We start from the raw sequence: 23289 nt of genomic DNA on the forward strand, positions 1-23289 counted from the left end.
CGCTATCAGACAATAGCCATTGGTTTTCTAGATTGCATTTCAGCCAGTGTGCCTTCTTTGCTTCTCACACAAACTGTTTACCTGCAGGCAACCAAAGCCTGCTTCAGCGTGACTGGTCAATACTCTGACTAAAAACAGAAACTAGAATGTTTCTGATACCAAAATACTCTACCATTCCCTTAAATTCTGTATAAAAATGCAGATATCTGTTTATAGAGATTAAGTGCTACCTAATATAAAGGAAGTAAAAGTACTTAAACACGATAGATAACACAGTTTGTCAAAGAAGAAGAAGACTAAGGAATACTTAATCAATTGCTGTCGGGCAAATTCAGTTATACTCAATTTGTTATTATTACACACAGGCCCAAAATACACACAGGTATTAACATACAGAGAGATGTCAGAGCAAAGGTGCTGCCTCATTGGGTCGCGCCTGAGCAGTTGGGGGTTTGGTTCCTTGCTCAGTAGTGCCCAGGAGGTGAACTTGCTCCTTTGCTCCTTTTGCAGCACACTCAGTGCTTGCTTTGCGGTGACTTGGCGTGGTAACCAGAGGGTTCAGTCAAGTTACTTCTGCCCCTGGGTAAAAGGGCAAATGCTTGATTTACTGTATGTGTCGTTGAGGGGAGACATGGAGGGAGAAAAAAAACGAGATCACACCAGCAGCAAAAATCTTTGAACTTGCAGAAACAGTGCATCTCTTTGTAATTTGGTACCCTGTGTTTTTCGTTCTCTGTCAGTGCGCCAGAAGACAAATCTCTTGCCTTCATATATGTTTACTTTTTTACATAAATAATCAGGAACAAGTTTCAGCTTTAGTTTTAGTTTAGAAAGCATCCTGCCTCTCCTAAAATTTGTTGCAATCTGAGCCTTCTATGTGCTTTAGATCATTTCGCAACAAGCTCAACAAGAATCATGTTTCTCTTAAGATCCCTGGCAATCTGAGCCTCCCTGTTTTTAACAGAGCAAATATTGATGTTATAAGATTTAAAAAAAATATCTGAACTAGAAACAAAACACAGTGAAACACTAACAGAGCTCATTCAAAATGTCTTCTAGATCAGGGGTGTCAAACACACAAGCCGGGGGCCAGAACCGGCCCGCCAAAGGGTCCAGTCTTTGCACAACTTATAGTTATGCACTTGTGAAGGCTAAGAGGTGACAGGTTTTAGAAGCAAGTTAAAAATGGAGTAGCTTTCTTCATGCAAAAATGCTGCTTCAGAGGTTTTTCCACCCCGACCAGAATACAGTTATTTTCTGTCACTTTAGTTTGGTCCGGTGATGTAACTACACAGGAGAGGCAATGTATAGAACAATGCACATTTATACAACAGTTAGTTCCGGCCCTGCCATCTGATTGGTCGAGAGACAGTAAAACCGTGACGATATTGGAGTACAACATCACGGTTATTTCACTGTGTATGTATCACTCCGCCTCACAGCTGATTGCAATCAACAATCAAATCAAAACTGACGGTTAGTGTCAGTTAGGTCAGCAGTTGCGTTGTAGGCTAATTAATTCATCCACTGTCAAACAGCCAAAAATATGGATTTATTTCCTAAAATAAGTTTTGAATTGAACTATGAATGGTCATCAGAGGAAGATGAGGGAGAGGAGAAGCTGAATCCATCTGAGCACACATCCAGGTTTGTCAGTGTTTCATCAGCGGAGCTCAATGACTTGGAGAAAAGCAACATACTGTCAGATCAGAAGGCAGAGTCGGCTGTGCCTGTGAAGCGACAGTCCACCATGCAGTCACCAGAGACTTATTTCACCGGCTGCACAATTAATGGAAACGTGCAGATAAATGTGTATAAAGAGTAAGTGCCTGGCGCACCATGTCTGCGTTACATAGCAACGGTGACAGCGGAGTCCTGAGGGAACTATTTTTGTTGGCGGAAGACAAATAAAATGCTTAAATTATCTATTTTGTCCTCATTTTTCAACATGTCTTAATCAGCCTTGCTTATTTAACTGTTGAACTGTTGTAGGCCTGTTGGCCTACGACCGAATCACAGCCGTGACGATATCACAGTACAACATCACTCCCTCTCGTGTGATATTGCTTAAGTGATGACAGTGAGTAGACGATTGACTGAATATGGAAAAACTGAGAAGTGTTGTTGAAATTGCAGTTTTATTCTTCTGGATACATCACAGACTGTGTGTCATCTGTTTTGTAAGTGGATTAGCATTTTTTTAAATGTACTTCTTTAAACTAAAAAAAAAAAAGGGAAAATGGAGGTGTTTGTTATTTATAGGATATTATGCAGTGGTTTTACTGGTCTGCCCAACCTGCAATTAAATCGGACTGTACGTGGCCCGTGAACAAAAATGACTTTGACACCCCTGGTCTTGATGGTTACTGGACTGAAATGTAACGCGCTAGGCTTTTGAATAAATTCTGCATTTCTGGCCTCAAAAAAGGGTTGTCTCTTTTTATTATAAAATTGACAAACAAACAAACAAACACCCAGGCCTAGCTTATCAGAAATAAAAGTCATGGCCACACTAGGCCACATACTGGTACCAGTAGGATCCTGACTCCTTACTTACTGGTACGTTTCTGTTTCTTTAGCGCTGTGTACGGCTGTATGGTCCTGAACGACACTGATGCTTCAACGTGAGACTCCCCTCTGCCTCACACCTGCCAGCACAGGTAATGATGTATGACTGCACACACACACACACACACACACACACACACACACACACTCACACTCACACTCACACTACAGTATGTCTGCTGCAAGGGTTGGCAAAGAGCAACAGTTGCCAAATAGGCCAGCATGCTTATATTTGTGTGTGTGTGTGTGTGTGTGTGTGTATATGCTTGCTTGTGTGTGTGTGTGCGCACAGCCCACTCAGTCCAGAGGACAACTGGCTTCGTTTAGCTCTTTAGACCGTATTGGCTCTCATTTGTTGCACGGGGAGTTGGTGGAACTCCCAAGAAGTAGCGTATAAAGCCATAAACACCCAACACACAGAGCTGGAGCACATTATTCAGTTTTCATTTCATTCATGCTTTACTCTGTCAGCCGGCTAAAAGCTTCAGCTTATCACCACTGTCCTGAACACACAGAGCTGGGAAAAGAAAGGGGGAGGAGGATGTCTGAAAAATTCGATAAACATTATTTTTTTTATTTTTTTTGTGGTTATTTTTTTTCCTGTTGGTTTTATTTGCATGTTTTGCAGCGTAGAGTTGTCGCCATTATTTCAGAACTCGTAAATCTGGCAAAATTCAATTCCGTTCAGTTTCAATTTATTTGTTTAGCACCATATCATACAAAAACAGTTCAGGGTGCTTTATGTAAAGACAAAATATAACATATAATATAACATACACATAAACACATAAAACTCACATGTACAAACATACTGTACAAACACAGTGTTCATTATGGCTCATGTACTGTATACATGCGTGTATTAGCATTTAACAATTATAAATACATCACATCAGTCTGTGTATTTTTAGACTGATGGACAGATAATTATTCAACTTATCAGCTTACATGTGAACATTGTCTTTGAGTGGAATAAATAACATAATAGATATCTGACAAGAATAGGCCATAGTTTTTCTGCTGGTTATTGCTTGATGGTGAATACTGCTCTCACTTCTCACTCTACATCTGCTTGTGAGTAAATAGTGATGACCTACATAATGTATACAGATATTATTGATGATAATGACAGTAAACATCAGAAGAGATCCAGCAGCCCCTTGTTAATAAATGAACAAAGCTAAAATGTCAACACTGTGAACAACATCTGCAAAATAATATTTTACCGAATGACAATACTCTTTTTTTTTTTATTTCTATCTTTTTGTGATGCGTTTGAGGCTTAAGGGGTACGAAAGCGAATATCAAAGACAGAAAGCCTTTTTTTCTCACATCTGTTGAACTGAAAATTTTCAAGTGGCCTCCTCCATGTTGTCTTCCTCTCGCTGTTCTCTTGTCTCCTTCCAGCCTCTCCTCCTCTTATCTCCTCCCCTCTTCTCTTGCTCTTTTTCAGACAGCTCTTTGGGTTATAAAACCACCATGATATATGATGCTGTCTGACCAAAACACTAAAAAGTCCCATAGCGATCTAAACAGCACAGTATGCTCTGACTTACACGTGCATACACAAAGGAATACACACCCACACACACACACACACACAGTGATTTTGGAATAATGTCCACATAGACAGTTTTTCTGTTTGGTCGATCTACTCTTCTCTCCCAAGTGGGTACATTGGCATTTTACGCTGGACAACAAACACACACACACACGCACGCACTTATGCACACACACACACACACACATTTTTTTTTAAAAAAAGTGTTAAAAGTGAAGTCCATATTATTTATAGTTGTGCCAGTTTCATACAGACATGTGAACCCTTTTTTCCCATTTTACTTTTTGAGATAAGGTGTTAGAGGTTGGAGCGAGAGTAAGATGTCGTCTCATCTTACATATTGATTCTGAATATTCAAAACAGTTTCAATACTCTTGTTCCGCAGCATCAGTACACCGCTAACAGCCGCTCTTTCCCACTCTCTTATTGTTAATCTTTACTGCGATCATTTAGCTGCTCTCTGCTACTAACCAAGAAAAGTCTTTGTGTGTTTGTCATGTCATAGACTTGTTATATTTATCTTTCAATTAGGGGTGGGCAATCTGGCCATAAAATAATGTCAGTGTTTTACAATTACAGTATTCTTGATATGACAAATTAGTAGCAAAAAAAAAGTATTTATTTATGAAAATAAAATTGTAACAGAATAAGTGATATTGTTTTACATGTTAACCCAACAGTTTGCCTTCAAATATTCAGTAAAAACTAAACAAAAGTTATTTCTTATTTCTTTAGTTTGTGAACATCAACAGTAACTCAGAGTGAGATTCAAATTCTGTATACAATATTAATAGTTCAAGAAAATGAAATCTACCACAAATTACACAATAAACAGTTCCCAAATACAAAAAAATGTACCATGGGGTCTGTAGAAATCAACAGGCATTTTTTTTTTCTCTTTTAGCAAAATCTAAAATGTGTCGTTCTTTTTTTTTTTTTTTTTTTTTTTGCCCACCTGGACCTTTATGCTCTGCCATTTCTCCTCTAATCATCACGCTGTAACCTGTGACAGGCTGTTTTGATACCAGAACTATTGCATACTCACATATATGTCGTTTTTTGTGGAGCCGCGAGCATCACGTAGGTTTATGTTACCAAAGATTTATGACAATCACTTGATGACATTTACTTCTGTGTGCACACTGCAAGAGAGGAGAGGAGGAGCCGCTGTGCTGCTGCCAGAGGAGCCGCTGAATGAGTTCCCTCTGAGGGGTAACTCGCTAAAAGAGTCTGAGAAGTCCGGTGCTGTTCATAAAACATTCAGGATGCCACAGTTTATTCCATACTACTGAAGCTGCTCCTCTTTTGGAACCATCGCAGAGTCGGTAATAATTTCCATTTTAGCCATGCTTATTTTTTCCGTGGGTAACTGTATGACGTCAATATGTCAACAAGTCAAAATATCACGATCACAATATGATTTTTTCATATCAAAAAAATCTAAAAAATTATACTGGTATAATCGTGAATGAGATGATATGGCACACCTCTTTTTTTTAAATAATTTTTTTAGTGTATGCCCTTTTTCAAATTTTCCATGTTTTGTTGAAAATGGTACAGAATACTGATATTTTCAAGGTTTTGTATCGAAGTTACAAGTTCCAGTATTGTGAGAGTAGCCTATCCATGAACTATAGCTTTTTGAACAGAAAAGGTCACACTGTTTGTGACATTAGGTTGACATGGTCCTTATTAAATGGGAGCCTTTTTTTTCTTACAAAAACAGAAGGCTTTTATTGTTGACCTTTGTGTGAGAGATAAAGACAGTGCTGGTTCATGAAACAACATATAGACTGTGAAGAATGTGCATCATATTGATGCATCATGTCCTGTGGTTTTGATCTCTAATCACGGTGAGGTTAGTTAAGCTGCTAAACAGACTAATGAGAGATGCTCATGCTTCATTGTTTTGTATTTTAATTGTTCATGAGTGATTACTGTTGGTGACGTAGTGGAGGGTGTACGCAGGTATACAGGGTATACCCACCTCTTTTCTGGCCGTGCACAGTATACTCATCTTTAGGCTTAAAAGTCATTGGAATATGTAGAAAAGTATAGCCACTTCCTCCTCAGTAACCTACCCATCTACATAGTAGCACACCCACCTCGTCATCTACCAATGCACCACTGATTACTGTGCATTTTTGTCAGACAGGCAGAAACACTCAGTAGGCAGATGTTGAGAACCCTTACGCTATACATTCTGATATGTGTAGGCAATGTGGTGCAGGCTGTGTGAGCAGCTTAATGCTAATTTTTCTTTTCGACATAAATTAGTCTCCTAATACTTATTTATGTCTGATTAGACTGAGCACAAACATCTATGTTAAATCAAGGTAATTACTGTAATTTTCATTTCTTTTAGCACTCTAAATACGCTGAAGCTCCCACTGCTCTGCACCCATGTTTACTGACTGCTTTTGGTTTTGACTCATATAATGGATTGTCCAATGGAACGAATACCGGACTGAGAAATGTATGTGGGTGTAAATATGAGCTATTTGTATTTCAGTGGCTTGTCATTTGTTTACCTGAGTACAGAGAGACAAATTGCTGTCAGCTTCGGTTGATGTGGCAATAAATGAGTGGAGAATCCTGAAAGCCATTGGACCTTTTGTGATAGTAGACACAGCGTGTAGGATGGTGTTTTATTCTGGAATAGCTATTGGCTACATTAACACTGACGCCTTGGTGTACAAATCTGCATTGTCGAAGATAAAGACAACAGAGACTTTACCCTATGGTTTTCCATAATGGATTGAAGGAATGCAGCATTTGATTCCTGCATACATAGAATATTGTATTGCAAATAAGCCTTAGTTTTTAGGTTCCATCTAAAGAATGTGTTTTATTTTTAGTGTAAGCAAATGGCAGCTGGGTGATTACAGTTAGTGTTCTTTACATATCTTGTATGTTTAATGACATTAACATTTTCATTACTTGCATGTTCTTTAGGATTGAAAGCAATTCCTTTACTCTAAGTTAAAGATCATTTTAAGGTTTATAGACACCTCACGGTCTTAGAGTTGAACTGGCTGACAAAGAGCCGCCCCGCTAACATTTGGTGTTGATCACTTGTCGACAAGTTTTAAAACCAAGAAAGATGAGCGCAATAAAAACTTAATGAGAGTTTTGAGGGTGGATGAACCTTTTTCTTTGTTCTTTATGACACAACAGCATAAACCATAAAACAGACAGCCAAGTTATCAACTGTTTCCTTTACTTTAAGCTCTTTCCTTGGAGTACATTTCAGATTTCGATCGAATTTCTAAAGAATGACCGTTACCCACTAATCCACTTTTCTCTCTCTTCACTTCCTGACTCGGGCCCCTGAGGTTTGCCCTGAGGGAGCATAAAAGTCAATCAAGTGGCTTTAACTATAGGGAGGTGGTTCCTGTGGGACCATAAAGACCAATAAAATGGCCAGGAAGTATTGAGAAAAAAATGAAGAATTCTCTTGTTAGGTGTTAATCACAGCCCTCTTTCTGTCTCACTCATTTTTCACATGTACTTTCACCATGCACACACACACACACATGCACACACACTGTGCTGTGGTTCTTTTCTTTATTGCACAGTATATTTCTGCCCAGACCACAATCTGCTCTTACTATTTTTCCTGAAAGCAACAGGATTCTGGAAGTTAACTAATCATGGTCTGATGATGCCAAGTGAAAGGAAGCCACTGGGGTATTCAGAGAAGAAGCAAAGTCTGATTATCTCGCTTTGGTTTGAGCTAAAATATGGATGGTACTATCTAACCAAATTTGCAACACATACTGACTGAGAGGAGGAGACGAGCAGACTTTTTAAATCAATGACCGCTTCTGCTGGAGGTTTCAGCAAGTTTAATGAACTGTTTAAAAGAACGAGAGGTTAGAACAAATATGTCCAGACAGACCAAAAAGGATGTGGGGAAAGTATTCATAGAGAGAGAGGACAGGAGTGTCTTTGTAGTTATGTGTGTGTATAACAAAGGAAGTGGTGCGTGTGTGTGTGTGTGTGTTTGTATTAGAGATACAAAACTACAGCTCATAAGTAGTGTTCATTGTCATAATGATAAACTTGATATTTTGCCGCAGTTAGGGTTGCAACTCTATGAGAGTTTGGTCTCAGGAAATATTGCAGTTTCACGGTATTACCAATTTTATATTAGTATCAGTCAGAATGACCCTTAAAGAAAGGAAAGCACAAGGGTTATTTTTTGGTTGAATAAACTTTTTATTACTATAGTTGAAACCTGAAACCATTTTTAATCCAAGTATGTGTAAAAAGTATTTGAAAATATCCAAAAAATGGTGAGATTCTCTGTTCAGTTACACTTTTTTTCATCACCATAGATAAGCAAATGTGCACGGTATTATAACCGTAAACTTTAATATCATGATGTACCTTAAAACTGGTATGTCACTGCAACCCTAGTCACAGTTAGGCCTGCTGCCTTCTCGATTACTGGAGTTATCAGTCGACAAGGCCCTGAGTCCACTCGCAAGTTGTTGAAGGGGGTCACTGCACTGTTATAGCTGTGTCATTACACAGAAAGCAACAGGAAGCAGCATGACGGGCTGTAAACAGAATCTTGTCTCAAAAATACCTAACTATAAAGCTAACTGTAATACAATCAGAGAAGGTCAACGGAAGAGCAGAGAAAGGCAATACAGAGCAGCTTGTTTTTCTTCATTCCAACACTCTCAGTCGAGTCTGTTAAACTACTTTTGAACCAGAGGCTGGTCCAACCTCCTCCGCTGCCTCCCGTGTGATTGACTCTTTGTCAGAAGAGTCGAGTGGTGGTGCAGCAGGTGCACTGGACTGTACTGTGACAGGGCAGAGGGAAAAAGCACGGACCACAAGCAACTGACAAAGTGCCAGATTTTTATTGTAAATTGTAAACAGCATTACTTAACTAGGTCATCCGCAGAGTTATTCTATTTCAGCGACACACCCACTTGTTTGTTTTATCTCAACCAGTTGAGATAAAAGCACTGTCTTTACCCATTTTGTGTTTTCCTGCATGCTATAGTGATACAACATCATGACAGAGTTTAGAGATGTTCCTGTTGAAGAGGATGCACACAGATTTAACACACAGATCTTTTTTTAGTTTGAAATATTTATACACACACACACACACACACACTCACAAACAAGCACAAGCACTGAGACTCATCCAAACCTGCACCTACATACAGTATATACATGCTCACATACCCAAAATGAGATCTCAAACACACTCACCCACATATCTAAACACTCAGTCTTTCAATGCATCCAAATATAGAACAGTATTCTGCTGACATTTTAAAAAAATCTTGTACTGCTTTGTTGATGCGATACGGAATTTGTCCGCAATATTGAATGCCACTTTGGCGTCTGGGATTAGTAGGATTTAAGCTTGCTCTGTTCATTGACTTGTGCCAGGTCTTAAATATCATGGCATTTATTTTCATCACACCATGCACACAAAAATAACGTCTCTTAAAAGCTTAATGATCATATGGTAACATGATGCAGTATGTTAGATGTACTTTTACCACGGTGCAAGAAAACATAGGATTTTTCATTCCACCTGCACACTTGAGTTGATTTTTAAGTAACATTTAACACTCATTAAACTATTGTATATCTCACTGTGGTTTTTTTGTGACATGATAATTAGATTTCCTGTAATTATAAGCTCCTTTTTATCTTGGGTTACTGGATGAATGCACAACTAAGAGTCAATTCATCCTGCAGAAAGAAATGATTCATGTGAGGAAACAGTAAACTGCTGCTCTCTGGACAATCCACATATTGAATGGTGTTCATGGTTCACTTGTGTTGGGCTGCACATTTTTCTGGTGTTTATTCAGGATGAGCTGACTTTAATGAACCATCGTTTTTATTCCTTTAACAAATACTTTTGTTGTCCGTAACTTGTGGTTTGATTATACCACCTCGTTACCTTTTTTTTACGGTATATGTCGGTCTTGGCAATCACGATCCGAGTCGACATTTTGACCTTGGTTCCACACTTGACAGTGAGAGTATAGATTAAATACACTGCAGAATTACTCATAACTGTTCATTTGTTGGTGTGTGTTCTTGTTTGTACTCTTGAACTTGACTGTGTTTGATTCCATGTAGCTCTATGCTGCTGTTCATTCCATTCAACACGTCTTACACATCTCACATGTTCATTCATTACAGAGAACAAAAGCCTACTAAGGCCCTCCATGACTACAGCAATCAAAGCCCCCTGTTGATGAGAATCCTGCTAGTTATTAGCAAGGTCTCGTTAGCATATTGTTGATGTAATGGTACACTTAATTGCTAATTAGGAGGCTAATTGCTAATTGCATTGATTGAATATGTAATTGATGTGTGGTGATTTTCTTAATACAGTAGTGAAGTGGAGAGGGTTTTACACGGCAGAAGTGGCTGGGTGTTTTGTTTGCTTTGTTCATTTGTTGACATGGTTTACAGTTGCATTATTTCCATTGTTTGTGGCTGCATTCATGAGTGATTGGACCTGGAGCGTTATGCAGCATCAAATCCTGTTTGAGCATGTATCAAAGGCTTGCTCACAGATTAAAACAAAAAGGTCTAACATGACTAGGGTTCAGCTGAATAATTGCACATAATTACACACAAAGTACAACTATATATAGAATGATCAGCAGACTACTGCTGAATGACCCCTTTCTTCCTGTTATGTCCATGCAGGAGCACATGCATTACCAGTTCAGTGCCTCAGCATGCTCTCTTTTGTTGTGTAGATTTGCTCTTAGCCTTGGTTGCTATGGGACAAGTGCACACTGCGCAGTCGGCCCTTTATCGTTTAAATTTAGATCGATGTGCAATTCTCATTTGTGTGTTCCTGACTAAATATTTCAAATCACGACAGCATCAATACTATACCACTAAAAGCATTTCATGAACTCACTGAATGAGGAAAATGACAGCAACTATACATTGTAAATGTACAGGCAATTTACTGTAGGTGGTCTCTTATGTGCTCTCCATCTTGCTTGCTTCTTCTTTACCTCCATCTCTTCTAGCATTCATGTTGCTTTTTTATAGGGTCTCAATGAGAAGTGAAGATGAGTCTCTGTCTATTATTTCTCTCACTTTGTCTCTCCCTCTGCCTGTTTCTCTCTCTGCTAGCCCAAACCCCCTCACTCTTTGATGATAGATCTCACAACTGAGACACGAGTAACTGGGGCTAACACATCATTTAGGCTGCGCACACACACACACACACACACGCACACATGCACACACCCAACAGAGTTGTTTCTGTGTTAGCACACAACTAATGGGAAATGGTGTTTGTTCCCAGCCACAGATCCTTACTGTCCTTACTCTGACACACACACAGAGGCAGCGAGATGTAAACCAAAGTCTTCAGTCAATCCTACAGAGAGATGGCGAGTGAGGAAGAGGTAAAGAAGGAATATTAGAGAGCGATAGATGGAGTGCTGGAAAGAATAAGCAGGGAGAGGGGAAAGGGAGGAATTCAGAGAAAGACTAAAAGATATAGCTGGGATGTGTAAGAAATGGCAAAGCTAAAATAACTGGCTTTGAACTGCCTGTGCTATGGAAAATAATGTATTCCATATGTTTGCCTACAGCGACAAAACTCTGGTTAATGCTTATAGAATTTGTGGAAGATTTGATGAAATTGTTAATGCGATCAACATTTCAATCAATTTAAATCTAAGAGCAAATTTAGGTCCTTGGTTAAATTTACACAATGCCAAATATAAGTCCAAATTCTTGATGATAAAAATAAATAAATAAATTAAATAATAATAATACTAATATTTTTATGAGGAGAAAAAAAATAATGAATCTGTCAGATATATTTCGTAAGAACTTTCCAATGATACTAAATAAGAATTAGGAGGTAAATACAATGACATAAAAAAGGAAAAATCTTAACATTCAATGGTATCGATAGTAAGTATATATTTTAGCATTCAAAGGGGCTATGTGAGTACGTTTCTGCATTGAGTTTTTTTTTTCCTATAGCTTTTTTTTTATTGTAATTTGAGCTACCTCGTCTTTTGTTCCTTCAATTAATATATATAATCACTTTATCATATTATTGATTTTTTTAATACAAATATCTCTTATTATTTCAGCATGTTACCCCAACTACACAAGCTCCTTCTCAGCAAATAACTTGCAAATATTCCTGCTAATTTCATCCACGTTTTTCCTGAGCAAAAATTCAACTTACAACAAGACAAAGAAATGTCTTCATTGCAATCAAGATATGATTGCAGTAGAAGGAACATGAGTAGAAAGGCTGTTACCATGGGAACTCAACAGGTATCATGTTGTTGTACAGCACATGTGTGCATTGATCAAAATAAACAGTTTGGATGTGGTTGATGATAATGGTTCCTGATTACCTTGGTTAGTGAAACATTCCAGCAGCATAGCGCATTGTCACAGTCCGCACTTCTTATTTGTAAATGTGAGTGTGTGTGTAATTGAATGAAAACACATTAATAATTGGCATATGTAATGGTTTGGTTGCTCCTAGATGACTTTGACTGTATAATGATGTGTTTGGTTGGTTTGAGTGAGAGAGCTGTAGACTATGGTTAATGACAGAGCGTGTGTGTGTGTGTGTGTGTGTGTGTGTGTGTGTGTGTGTGTGTGTGTGTGTGTGTGTGTGTGTCGCGGGCTGCGTTGATGGCTGAACATTTGCTCATAGGCAAATCACCTAATTTCTGCGCAATCATTTCCACACACTCACTCTCTTTGGTTCACACACACACACACATGCAGGCACACACTTTAGACTCATTGCAAAAACATCTCCTGTCCTCATGTCACATTCTCCTCAAGGTTTTTTTTTTTTTTTTCTTCTTCACATTTACCTTGCTTCAAACATCTTCACTCAGTTGAATAGGCGTTATCGGTGGTTATCAGCCTTATAACTATGGGTCAGACGGGGCCTGCTACACCAACTGGTAGGTCCAGTAAGCCGTTATCAGTCCATGAAATGGCTGTGTTTATTGTTCGGCTGCAACATCCAGTAGGTGTAGTGATTATGACTGGAGCAAAAGAGGAAGTCGGGTGAAGTATTGCCAGTACAAAGAGCAAGAAAATCTGCATATGGAGGAGGTTGAGGAGGGGGGTTGATCGAACAAACACTGGACTTTCACCCAGGAGAGCGGGATTTGTGTCCGGTGTGTGGAAAATAAAAATCAGCGTCGACTTATTTTAGCTGACATGCGCAAATTTGTCACTTAAGGCTATGTTACATCCCCAAACGTGCTTATTTTAACACAAACAATGATCTCCCTCTCTAAACCTAACTACATAATGAAGCTAAAAGTGAAACTTAAGCAAACTGCTTCCAATGACAACTGATAACGACCTTCTGAACCTACTAGAAGATGTAGCAGGCCCCATCTAGCCCATACCTATAAGGCTGATAACCACTAATTCAGTCGAGTGATAACATTTGAAATGGGTGCATATTTCTCATCACTTCTAAAGTTTTTGTTTCTGTATGTTTTGGTTTCAGGTGAATTCTTTGAAAGCTGTTTTTGATATAAGTGAAAAATTGCTGGTAAGGTGGCACCAGCGAGTGTTTGTGTGTGTCTAAACACACTGTTACAAATAGAGGTTTTTTGCTTCATTGTTCCCCTGTGAGCGGGTGAAATTGACTTGTCACAATATGTTACTTTGGTTCCATCCGTCTATCACTCCATCTCTCTCTGCTTCAGTCCCCTCATCCCTGATGTAGTTATACCACAATATACTGACAATTGATGCAATCTATGTTTGGTGCTCTCTGTGTTTGTATATGTGTGTGTGTGTTTTAAAAAGCACCACATGAGGCAATAGCATGCCAAATGCTGAGCCAGGGGCAAGGCAGAAACACATCTATATTTTTGTGTGAATGCAACTTAAACCATCAGTCAATCAATTTTATTTATTTGTTACATGAAATTCTATTGGGTGCAATTCCGGTGAAATGTAATCCAGACAGTTTCCTCAATCTGTGCATTGCAATTTAGTCCCCATTTGCCTCATTTGTGCTTCGTACATTTTTGGCTGCTGCTTTGCAACTGTCCATTTTCCCAGAGAGCAGCTCAAAGTTGGAGGCTGCAGAGCGTGTGGTGATGGCATCCCCGATGGTTCCCTCATGGTTTGTGGATGTGGAAGGATTTAGCTGTGGTTTTGGTGCTGTATTAGCATACTAGTGCAAACATCGTTGCAGTTTACATTTTTGTTGGGCACCAGTCAATTTCCTTGCTCTTACACCTGCCCTAGCTCCAATTCGTGCCATTTTTGCCAAAGTCAGTGGAGTGGCAGATGATTTTGGTATTATACTAAGCTTGGGCAAACAGCATTTTCCGTGGCTTTAGTTGGCAGATTTCCAGACATTTTTGAAACTGGGACTTTTGATTTAATATTTAGCCATTCTGTTGCAATTGGTCTATTCAATTTGATCCAGTACCACGAGCAACATTTTAAAAATAGCTCATGTTAGAATTAGTTGTAATTATTCTTCAGTTTTCCACATTAAGTAAAAGACACAATGTTCTCACTTAACCCAACCCACTCCTGCTCACTTAACTGAAACCAAAACCTCTATTAATTTGGCTTTCAGTGAAAAGTGTTTTGGGATGTTGCATTTTGCACTTTTTTTGTGACAGATTATTTTCAACTATGGTTTTAAAAGAAGAAGCAGTAGTGTTTTTATCGTTACAGGCCACCAGGAGCCCATATCAATCAAACCCCAGTGGGAGCACTATGTTGTCGGTATTTTTAAGTAGCAACCATTTGGCCCTGGAGTGTAGTGACAGCTTGAACTGGGGGCTGTCAGCAGCAACATTGTAGCCTTTTAGCCCAACGAAGCATAGATAGAGCACTCCTTTGGTTTTCATGGATGGATAGATGGATAGAAGCATGGATGATAGAAATTATGTGCAGTGAAATGGCAGTTGGACTTACCCTAGACCTAGCCCCTTTACATGTATTTATAATGGCTCACTGCTCATGCTCGTTTTTTTCTGTCTCTTTGCAAGCATGGTCACATTGATGATGTTTATTCTGCAGTTAATTATGTAAGTAAAGATCCTTATTTGATAGTTTTGTCCCTGGAGATAAGGTGTTCTTGTGCGGGACAGCTTGCTTCCCCTTTTCTCTTCTCCACAAAAAAGCTGTAAGCCAAGTTGTCTGCAACTAACAATTATTTTCATCATTGATTAATCTGTCAAATGATTTTCTAAGTTACGTTGTTGGTTGGTTGATCTCCAAAATATCAAAAAATGGTGAAGAATTGCAGTCAGTGTTCCCTCAAAGCCCAAGAAGACATTGTCAATTTTTTGTCCACAACCTGAAAATATTGAGTTTACTCTCATAGAGGAGGAAATAAACCAGAAAATATTCATATTTAAGAGAATTTTGACTTTTCTCTCTTAAAATTCACTCACATCAATTTATTAATTATCATATTAGTTGGTGAATAATTTAAAAGTTGAAAACTAAGATTTATTGATTAATCATGGCAGCTCTAAAGCCAAGCAGCTTTCTGTGAAGATTTTGATTTAACATCTTTGGGGTAGAAAACTGGGTAGAAAAAATGATAAAATATAACTAAGGGAAATTGAAACATCATATTTTCATATTTTTCAGGACTAAATGTAGCCTACATGAAAGGTGAGCAAGAATGATAAAAGACCTGAACAATCTGCACGGCTGCCATTGATATGCGTAATTAAAAAATACAGGTTATTCCATACAGCTGTTGCTTCAGCAGACATCCACTTAAATGAAACTTTAGTTTCAAGACAGATAGAGTAGAAAAATTGGCACGCCAATTCATCCTCTCCTGCTGTTTGTGTTTCTTGACTGGACTTGGCACTGGCCTGATGTCTGCAGACAGCTGGCTAGCGAGCAATAAATTCGTAGCAGGTAGGGACAGACTGAACAAAGTATAATCTGCACTCTGATGCAACCATTAAATCCACTCAGAGAACAGCACCGCTGTGCTACCAAAACCTGGCAGGAATTCAGCAGCGAGGCTATCATTCAGGAGGTTTTCCCGGAAGATATATGCTCACTTCACAAATTCAATTTAGATTGTCAATAGTCATTGTCAGGTGCTCAAGAAAAGTGGATGCAGATGGTCTTCTATAAATGGTCCGACAAAAGACGGTAGCTCATCCTTATCAGCCATTTCTGTATATAGATTTCAGTGTGCTGCCTCGGGGAAGGAGAGTGGTAAAGCCTATGCAGGGCGAGAGCTCTTTTAGCCTGTCAAGTGACATGTACTAAACGTACTGCATACACATCAGATGCGGACATGAGTTTCCTTATGCCCTTGACCTTGCCCTGCACCTTGCACAGGTCTAAACAGAGTTACAGTGAAGGAATAGGAGGGCTTAACTTTTTGTGCTACCTCAATCCATTGTTCCAATAATATCAATGCATATTATAAATGGGAAAAAAAATCGTAAGTTTCTGCTACATGCTTTGAGCTGCATCCTGGGACTTGATGCTCATTGAACCATATTAATGAGCTTGTCAGGTGGGAACCCACCAAAAGCAGGGCGCCAACTCTTTGGGTCCCAAGCCATAATAAATGAATCACAGATTCACTGCAGATATTTAGATCTGTCCCTATCCAGCCGAACAGTCTACACTCTCCTATGCTGCTCTAATTAGCTCTCAGCTTCCCACTAGTACATCTTCATAGGCTCAAATTGCTCCACGAGGGCCTGTCATTGGTCCCGGTGGTTTTCTGCAGGGAGGGACACACACACAGATACACATCCATTCATCTGCACATCCACATGTACACACAGTTAACGGTGCACACATACAAGCCACTGTAAAATGCATCAGTCATATGCACAGTGAGCGTACAGGAGCAGAGGAGGTACAAGTCCTCCCACGTGTGTTTACCTTATGTTACTGCTACATACAATGTCTTTATTCATACAGTACATTTTAACACTCTTTTTAAAATCCTGCTGTATGAGAGTGGAGGTGTAATAAATATTTTGACTGTTAAAAATGACAAGTAGTGATTTATTTACATGGTGAGCCAAAAACTTCCTTTGATCCTTGTGTTAGTTATTTTAATTAGCCTTGGGCCCCGTCACTCACACCTACAGACACTTCCTGAATCACATAGAACTTCAAGGCAGCATGCTGACTTGCACGCAGGGCCGTAATTCGTCATTAGAGATTAACATCTTCAATCTCATCACCTTTGATTGTGTCTTTCTTCGTGACGCTTTCAGCCTGTCTTTTCTTCCTCCTGACCACAATACTGGAGAAACAAATGAACTGATTTTTTGATTCAGCCAACAGATAGGCAGAAAGGAAATCAGGTAACTAAGATGTTTATAGTCAAGGACGGCCCACCCTATCCTTCTGCAGCTGAGTTGTTACGCAAAGTAGAGGTAGAGTGGTAGTGATGGTGGATATGTGGTGCTCAGCAATGCATACTTTATAACCTTTGCTCCGTACTGTACATTAAAACATAAATAACCTCAGAGAGGTCCAGTTTGTTGACAAGGATGGTAATCGGGTCTTCACTGCTGGTAAATAAAGGGGATGTCTGGTTTTGATCAGGCCGCTGAGCTGATTGTTCACATAGGAGCACTGTCATAAATGTCACGCCATCTGGGCTTGTGTGCTGTCAGGAGGTGGCGGTCAGTCCCGATGATCACTGATCTAATCTGACACCAAATCCTGACACAATAATTACACAACACACAGAACAATATGTTATCAGCCCACAGCCACAGACACTAATACATGAAAACATCCTGCCTCATGGACCAATCATGTTGCACGATTGATGGATCGATAATGTTGTGTAGTTGATTCAGGGCTAGCTAGCCTGTTTTAATCATTATAACATGAAAGCAATCGTGTTAAAACAAGAAATATTATTAAATGTAGGGCTGGACGATTATGGCAAAAATAATAATCACAATTATTTTGATTGATATTGAAATCACGGTTAATAAACACGATTATTCATTGATTTCAAAACTCAATTTTAAATATAACTTAAAAGAACAGCCAGAAATAAATTAGTAACAAGTAAACAAGTAAAAAAAAAATAATAATAATAATAGTAAATTAAAATAATAATAGCAATTAAAACAATAAATAACAATAAACACTAGGGCTGACCCAAAAAGTTCAATTGTGAAAAAAAAAATCAAATATTGCCTTTTTTTTCTCCCGTTTTTTTGGGTGGGACCTTGAACGCAACACCATCTCCGACAAGGAAATGGAAAGCCCGACGTGCAATGAATGGAGACCTATTATCCTGCTTGAACACAGACAGCTAAATTCTTTCAACAATGTGACTCAAAATAATGATATGTAATAATGAATTTGATGTAAAATAATATGCTGATGGTGACATTTTCCATCGGTCCGCTGCGCTCTGAGTCTGATGTCAGTGACACATGCTCCTCTGAGTCGTGCATCTGTCTGCTTGCGCTGCAGTGCGCGCCGAGGGTTTTAATTTTTAGTGTTAAATCAAAAGTTAAACTCTACTTATCAGCAACCAGAAGTGTTTTTCGTTTGTGAATATTTTTATCTTAATTCTAGGGTTGCAAGAAACGACCTTTTCGCCATAATTTGTAAGTTATTAACTTTTTTGGACTTTTTTTCCCCGCTCGTGTTGCCTTGGGGGGCAGACACGGCAGCGTGACAAACTTTGCAAACAATTTCCTTTTGCTCGACGTCAACTTGAAGCCAAAATGTTTCCAGATGACTGAAGTTGTCCTACGTTTCTTCTCAACCAAAGGCTGCCTTTCTGCCATGTTCTCAATCGCTCACTCCACATATTATTGATCTACACACGTCACACGCTTGCTGCTGCTGCACATAACACAGGTGCATTCATGGTGCTTTTCCAGCACAGGAACTTACAGTACATACACGCTGCACCGTGCGGTGCATTAATTGTTTTTCTTCGATTATAATGCTTTTATGATCGTGAGAAGCCAAAATCGAAATCATGATTAAAATTTGATTAATCGTCCAGCCCTAATTAAATGATTATTTTGTAAGATACAAGATAAAATGTTATGTTGTAAGAACAAACGTTGATTCTAAAATTGAATAATTTAATGTCCTAACTTAAGATAGTTTGCAAAGACTTTATAATAAGTAATAACTTTATTTATATAGCACCTTTAAAAACAGAGTTTACAAAGTGCTTTGACAGACAAAGCAAAAGTGAAAATTACACACACAAAGGTTAGGTAAAGGCAAAATAGAAAAAAGATTAATAAATACAAATAAAATAATAAAACATAGACTCATTAAGATAAATAAATAAATAAATAAATGTACAGATAAAAAATAAAGTTTAAAATCTAAAATCTAAAATAGACAACATCACATAAGGCAAGTCTATAAAAGTGGGTTTTAAGAAGTGATTTAAAAGAAGTTACCGCAGAAGTTACTGCAAGCCTTATCTCCTCAGGCAGGTCGTTCCAAAGCCGAGGGGCCATGATGGCAAAAGCACGGTCACCTCTAGATTTCAGCCTTGACTTTGGAACAGCCAGGAGGCCCCTACCCAAGGATCTAAGGCTGCGAGCTGGCTCATATGGGGTCAACATTTCTGCTACGTAGCTTGGGGCCAGACCCAGGCGAGCTTTTAAAGAGATCAGTAAAATCTTATAATCAATTCTAAAACAAACAGAAAGCCAGTGGAGAGAAGCCAGGATTGGGGTGATGTGATGTCGTCTAGTAAAACCAGTAAGAAGCCTAGCTGCTGCATTCTGAACTAGTTGGGACAGGCGGGACAGTGACTTTTGGTTAATGCTGGAAAGAAGGAAGTTACAGTTATCAAGTCTTGAGAAAATTAATGCATGAATGACTTTTTCCAGGTCTAAGTGTTAAAGCATTGGTTTGATTTTTGAGATGGTTCTAATTTGGAGAGAACAAGACTGGACGAGTCTTATTTTCTGGTGACTGTAAGGCAGACAATGTCCGAGGAGTACAATGCTAATTCCGTCACCTTTTAAAGGTCCAGAGTGTAGCATTTAGTGACATCTAATAGTGAGGTTGCAAAACTAAAATGTCTCATGTGTCTGAAGGAAAAAAATGAGAACCCCAAAAAACACGAATGCCACTATCTGGGGCCAGTATTTGGTTTGTCCGTTCTGGGCTACTGAAGAACATTTCAGACTCCGTGGAAGGGGACCTGCTCCATATGTAGATACAAACGGCTCATTCTAGATGAACAAAAACTCGATTGCGATTTTCGGGTAATTATATACTAATGACAGCTTAGTTATGAATATTATATACCATTTCTGCTTATACTTGCTTCTAAATCCTACATACTGGACCTTCAAGAGCACACCTCATTCAATTCACTACATAGTGTTTGTGTAGTTGACATAAAAACTATTGAACCTTATATTGTGCTTCACATGGATAGCCAGAATGAAAGATTAAAAGAGAAAAAACTTAATTAAAAAGGAAGACCATGGAGACAGATTGAGAGGTGGTGAGATACAGCCGTGTGTAATGAGATTCACATGGTGAGAAAAAGCAGCGGCACACAGACAAAGGAGCAGAGAGTCTTGCAAAGGTGAGGGAAAGTCATGTGTTGAAGTCAAGTGTTGCCTCATCAGTGCCGAGCTAAGACTTGTTCTGCAACACTTGGCCAGGAACTAACAACACATGCTTTTAACACACAATTAATGTCCCAACACACACACACACACACACACACTGTATACAGTTCGTTGTAATTACTGACAAACATTTTTCACAGTTTTCACCATTTCTAAGTGATGTAGCACTTTACATGGACCAGACCAATAATGAGTTTGAACACCGTCAAAATGCTTGAGTTATTTTCCCATTGCAGTTGCTACAATTAGATTTAAAAAAAAGAATTTCCACAACTCAGTTAGCACATTTTCTAATTTAAAATAATACACTTAAATGCTAAACCTACAAATTACAATTCTTTGAAAAAACTATACTGAAATAAATCCAAAACCTCAAGAAGTGTTTAGAAATATTATAGAGAAAAATCTATGTGTGCATAAACCAATCACACTTCATTCCTACTGTAGCCAATGATTAAAGGTTTTATACCTGACATTCAGAAGGGTAGATGTAGCACTCGAGCACCGGCATCTCAGACCAAAGCTAGCTGTCCTGCTAATGGTAGATACCTAAAACATAAAGTTAAGTATACATTAGCTAAAGTTTGATGGAAGGTCACCTTTAGGTAAATGCTTGGAAGTGCACTCTGCCATCTATGTTTAACAATGCTGTGTAGGAGGTCAGAAGCCCCTTTTACACTGCCAGATTTTTGGCGAATGTTGGGCCGTTTTGCCGGCAAGTTGCGAGCGTTTAGACACACAGAGCTGGATTGGCGAGTTGATCCAAGGTGCCCAACTTTCCGAACGGGAGGGGCTGTTGATGACTCGTGGGAGGAGATGCTGATGACGCTGCGACCCACTGGAGGTGGATAAACAGGAAACAGCTGATAGCAGGAATTAGTGAGCAGCTAATAGCAAGAGGGAAATGCAAACCTGACAGACACTGTAAAGATGAGCAACTGAGTAGACAAGGAATTGCGCGCCCTCCTTGTCCTCGCAAACGAAGAGGCCATTAACCATCAGATGATGGGGACGGTGAACCACGGGCCAACTTACGAGAGAATTGCTGAAGGACTGACCAGCCGCGGCTTCCCTCCCAGGTCACTGTTTATGTCACATGCTGAGCTACACGTTTTGTTACTTGCTCACGCCCCCCATTGCCCCGAAAAAGGTGCATTCTGTATAAACAAAAGTAGGCAGGTGACATTTTGCTGCACTCCCCAATTTTGTTTTTATACTGCCAATGCTGAAAAAAGACTGGGTTTTCCTGCAAATTTGCACAATTCCTGTTTAAAAAGGGCTACAGTCTCTTTCTAAACGCAGGGAGGGCCAACACAGGCAGGGACTCACATGCACTAACATGCACATTTCCAGTCTGCAGCTACCAAAAGAAAAGTTCAGATTACAGCACACTTAGAGAGAGTGTAACTTCATTCTCTGGTCAGGCCTTCACACCACTATATCTTTGCAAAAAAAAAAAGTTGTTTATTGCTATAAAAATGTTTAAAATCCCATATACTTTAAAGAACCTTCAAGGATTTTGAGTTTTATGACTTTCTCTATTGAAAAAGTGGCATTTTGGAATTATTTCGATTAAAATTTACCTAGCATAAAATATCTGTGTGCTTGCAAATGGGTGCAACATTCAGCTTTCATTGTTCTCTCTGAATGCCATGAAATAACTGTAACTTGATTTTTATTAGCTTCCCTCGGGCTACCTTGAACAAACAAAAATTTGACTTTTCATTGCAGGAAAAATTTCATGTTTCAGACTGAACCTTTACAAATGTAAAATTGACTTTTTGCATGACCATTAATTTTGACTCTATATGAAAAGATCTGGCATCCACACTATTATCAGTCCGATGCCAGCTGACCTCAAGTGATGAGGCAAGGATTGACAAAATTAGTGGAGGTGGCTGTTGGAAACTGACAACGCCGTGACAGTGACAAAATTTCTATCCACTCAGCTTTAAGCAAATTTCGTCAAATTCCCACTGTCCTTAGATACTGCTTGTATCAAACAGCCACTTATTTTGTCTCCTTTTAAAGGCGATAAGCACAAAGTTATAGGAACGCTTCACCTGCCCTCACGGGGAGCAAAGAATCCAAAAAAGGTGAACATTCTTCATGAATTCAAGTAAACGACAGAAAAACTATATCAAAACATCTGTTTACAAACCAGCACACAACTCATGTAGTATAATCCAAGTCTCATATCCTGTGTCACACTCAGTACTTCCTAAACACATGCATTTTGTCTAGAATATTTTGATTTAAAACACGTCAGTACAAACTAGGGTTGGGTACCGAAACTCTGTACTTTTTGTACTTGGTACCGATTCACATCGGTACTACCGAGTACCGATTCACTTAAAATGAAACGGTGCCAAATTTCGGTACCTGAAGTGGAGGCGGAGCGAGAGCGCATGACTCGCACCTCAGACTCAATGGCGACAAAAACAATGTGCAGACAAAAGTTAAAATGCAGCACTGTTCCAAAATGTTCTCAATAAAATGTTGAAACTGAGAAGTTTAGACTATGGGCCC

General features: G+C 39.0%; 1 long non-coding RNA gene across 1 annotated transcript in view; it reads left to right on the forward strand.

Moving 5' to 3' along the window:
• LOC126390033 (uncharacterized) overlaps window positions 1-23289 on the forward strand; it is a 77315-nt gene that overhangs the window by 29216 nt on the left and 24810 nt on the right. Inside the window, exon 2 of the long non-coding RNA XR_007569916.1 lies at window positions 2580-2660. This is a non-coding gene — a long non-coding RNA (uncharacterized LOC126390033). The remainder of the gene's footprint in view (window positions 1-2579; window positions 2661-23289) is intronic.

Source organism: Epinephelus moara, chromosome 5 (genome assembly GCF_006386435.1).
Source record: "Epinephelus moara isolate mb chromosome 5, YSFRI_EMoa_1.0, whole genome shotgun sequence".
Lineage (NCBI taxonomy): Eukaryota > Metazoa > Chordata > Actinopteri > Perciformes > Serranidae > Epinephelus > Epinephelus moara.